Below are 4,520 nucleotides of genomic sequence, written 5' to 3' on the forward strand. Positions count from 1 at the left end.
GCGGTTGTCATTTCTTTGTAACTAAATTATAGATTAGAGCACTCTTCGTTCATAGTGTCCGCTACTATCGAGTTTACATTTGGAACACTTTTATTGCCCCGTACGTGAGATTCACCTGGAGCAACAATCGTCGACTGGGTTGTATATTACACAGCATAGACTACGATTTATACAGTAAAAGTTCGATTCCAGGCTTTTGCCCTTATTTTAACCTATTTCGGGCGTTCGGTTAGTTGAGAACTTTTAGAAAAGCGGCGAGAGAGAAATGCGGCAAGGATTCCAGTGCTCTACTCTTATTTTTTCTCTCGCCGTTTTCTGTGCGCTGCTTCTAAACTAACTGAACACCTAGATTCGGGCTACCCTCGTATTCTTTTTTTCAGTACGTGACACTTCTTCAGCAGAACTGACCCACAAATCGAGCCACCCCTGCTTCACCCCTCAAAACTTAGCACGTTTCTAATATATACACTAGGTCACTAATATATACACTAATATATACACTACATTAGGTCATCTCTCTAATACATTCACGCCTGTCGCCAGCCATAGGCTTTCCTTTGAGAAAGGCTTATAATTTCCCGATTTTAATGAATAAAGATTAATTGCTTTATATATAAACAGCATACTCAATTCCAGGCAAGCGTGTAAAAACATAGCCTAGCTATTTCAGACCAAAATGGTAAAAATCAACTCCGTTTTTTAAACCAAAAAACTGCTAAAAAACCATAACCTTCGGTGCCCCGCATAACCTATAAAGAGTATACAAGGGAGTACTCCTCTCTCCCTCTCTCCATTGTGGGACGGTTCCTCTGCCTCCTGAACATTAAACCCTGTACTTCGAGTGTAGCTTTTTGTCGAGGGTCGAGGGTCGAGGGTAAATTATTTATTGAGTCACGAAAAAAAATTTATACGATTTATAAGATTTAGAGAGGGTATTTACATGGCCAAAAGGGTCATGCGTAGAGTGTGGAAACTGGGGACGAGAATTTATCGTGAACAACGCCGAAAAACGTAATAAGGGCTGTAATATGCAGAATGCACGCCTCACATACAAAGATGTCGGTCGTTTTCGGAAGGAGACAGTCCAGGAATTATATTGTTTGAAAGCCTGGCAAATAAGCAAAGATTATGCTCGTTCTCGGAAGATAACAAATGAGCCATTTACGAGTTTAAACTACGAAAACACTGACAAAAAACTTGTTTTTGCAGTACAACTTCAAACTTTGCACGAAATTTCACACCGAAAAACACTTTTGAAGAACTGAACTGGTGAACTAAATGCAACTAACATAAAGTAGTTAATGTTCGAAATAAATCTGTTCTTTAATACATCTTTCTTTGTCTAGTATCCGAGTTACTCGCTCGTTCGCTCGTTAGAATTTTTCGAGTACGAATAGTTTGTAGACGGCGCGTAAGCAAATTCAATGACAAAAGTTGTGTAAACAAACCCACTTGAGGGCTTAGAGTCGGTCCGTATAGTGAAAAACTGTGACCTTGGGCTTGAAAATGCTGCCCTCGGCCTGCGGCCTCGGGGAGCATTTTCAAGACCTCGGTCACAGTTTTTCACTATACGGACCTCCCAGTCGGCCAATAACATATATATCTTCACTACGCGCGATGAAGATATGATTTTTAGTAACATGCAACATGCGCGTATTTCAAGGGGAAAATGGAAGCATTTTAGGTCCTGACGACCGCAGACAAGAAGAAAGTTCAGATCGAATCGCCTGTGCGATATTTTGTTTGAGGTATCATTTCTAAGCTACGCGTAGCAAATTGCTTAAATGCCAACAATTAATATCAAGTTGGCCGGTTGCAATGTCGTAACTACAAGGTAAGCATTTGTAATTGCTGTGAATCTTGGCCGAGTATTCCAGTAAAAATCGCTGCCAGTTGACACAACAAACTTATCTCTGTTGTCCGAGAGTTAGCTATATAAGTTGAATAGTCACATCAAACTGGTGGCTCTTCAGAAAGTCGAAGACCACCTTCTTCAGGCTCTGCGTTTCAATTCCTAAGGCCTTTGCCGCCGAGGCATAGAAGCAATCGTCGTCCCTAGGCGGATTGAAGGTAACGTCGTACCCTAAACGCTCTACTATTTTTTCCCTGGGGTAAGAAAGAAAGAAGAAAAGGAAAAATGATCTCAAACGCTAACGAAACACGCGCAAGGTGAGAAAGTACTGAAGAGATAAACGGCGCAAACTAGCGTTACATATTTATTTAATATTACTAATATTTTTAATATTAACTTAAAATATTACCCTCGACCCTCGACAAAAAGCTACACTCCTGTACTTCCTGTCTCGATCTCTTTGCCAACGAGGTACAAGGTAGGCTCAATTTCCGTCGCTCTCTCGTGTCTGGTCTACGTTCCTCGGGGGAAGAGCGCGGGCTCCTTTTCATAGAGCTTAGCTCCCTTGAAGCGATGAAATATCTGTCTTGCAACTCCTATTTTTCATTTTGATCATAATTGTTTGTAACGAAAAGTATGAACAGGTAGATCTGTCGAGTCGCAACAGGAGACTGAATTGCGCACGTATATGTGTTTACAACATATGCGTTAAAAATTATGGGGTCTGGAATTTTTCAAGGGTCTGAGTTTTCGAGACACCCGACGGTCCGAGTTTTACAAGGGTCTGAGTTTTTGAGACACCGTATGGTCTCAGTTTTTCAAGGGTCTGAAGTCTGAGTTTTCGAGACACCCACACAGCGCGTGTTGGTTTAGCCTGCGTCACAGACAGTCTAAACCGCCGGTATAGTCCGTCTGCGCAACGGCTCCCAAAAGCTTGTTCTGATATCCCACAGTTAGTGTATCCATTTTTGATTGGCTAGTTCCTTACGCACTTTCTGATTGAATAATTCTTGCGAAAGCGATCACGCAACTATCACGTAATGCTAAAAATAATTGTGTGCGGGTTTCCCAAGAACATTTGTACATCTACTTCGAGTTGGAAATAAGATGTCTGCAATAGCAGAGGAAGATTGGCAAAACGCGTTCAAATCCACGAGAGAGCAGTTTTAAATCGATAATCTTCTACCTGAACAGGAAAACTCGCTTCGCAAATTTCTGGGAGGTCAAAATATTTTTGTAAATTTGCCGACGGGCTACGGTAAATCTTTGATTTTCCAGTGCCTTCCGATCGCTGCCGATGCTCTGTTCGAAAAGCCTCGTGGTTCCAGTGTTCTCGTTGTAATATCGCCATTGTGATCGCTTATAGACCATATTCTCTGGCGAAGTCGGACAAAGATAAATATGACAACCGTGATAAGCAGCAGTATTACGTGCAACAGTAAATCAAACAGCCGGGGCCCGGCGTAATAATACAAAATGCAAGTAACCAACATGTTCGCGGAATATTTCAAACTTTGTCCCTCCAGAGCTAACATTTACAGAGCTTAAAACATATCCTGCAGTACAAATGAGCCAAATAAACTACCACGTGGCAAAAAAACAGACGTGTCAAACTCTTACAAATTACACACGGATAACAATGGAAACCACACAGACCTATGACCTCTAACGACTCTACTCTGGAAATGTTCTCCTAAAAACACAGGATTATTGCTTATCGAAATATTCAAAGATCCCCCTATCGTATCATAAAAAAGGGGCAGATCCTTAAAGATACACTAGTTCGAGCAAAACTTTCAAAGCGGCTATTTATTAGTACACGTTGGATAGGAGTTGTGTAGGCCTGTCACTCTATTGTTAGCATTGCGTGATATATTTCGCAAGAATATGACCAATCACAAGGCGTGTAAGAAACTAGCCAATCAGAAATGGATACACAGATGCGTGTATCCATGCGGGATATCAGAACAAGCTTTTGGGAGCCGTTTCGCAGACGGACTATATCGGGGATTCTATGACACGTCCGGCTGCAACGCAGGCTAGTGTTGGTTGATTTGCCGTTTCGAAAAGGAGAGAATTTTATACGGTTTAGGTAAAAAAATATATATATTATTGAATTTTATTTACAAATTTTCAACACAAAAAATGATGTTATTTTCAAAATCTCAGCCTCGAGTTTATTCTTAAAATGTTCTTAAAATTTCGCAAATTTTAACCCCAATATTCTTATAAAATGTATTGTAATATAAAAAAGTGTATAACCATAAAGGCTCTATTTAGCCTCCATCATAATCTTCCCATACGTATGGTCTAGATTTTTTTCCATCCCAAAGTGGTAATGCAATATTTAACATTAGCAGTAACAAAGCGAAGATTCAACCCCAATATTCTTATAAGATGTATTGTAATATAAAAGAGTTTGTAACCGTAAAGGCTCTATTTAGCCTCCATCATAATCTTCCCATACGTATGGTCTTTAGATTTTTTTCCATCCCAAAGTGGTAATGCAATATTCAACATTAGCAGTAACAAAGCGAAGATCCGCCCCTACATCCATCACCTTTTCGAAACACACGGTTTCACTCGTCCCAGTACTTTTCACTCTTATTTTGTCGTACGCTCGCCCCAAACGCCCCTTCATTGTGGACAACAAACACAAGATGAACTC

The sequence above is a fragment of the Orbicella faveolata genome, unplaced genomic scaffold (genome assembly GCF_042242905.1).
Source record: "Orbicella faveolata isolate gen_17 unplaced genomic scaffold, um_ofav_v1 contig_46, whole genome shotgun sequence".
Classification (NCBI taxonomy): domain Eukaryota; kingdom Metazoa; phylum Cnidaria; class Anthozoa; order Scleractinia; family Merulinidae; genus Orbicella; species Orbicella faveolata.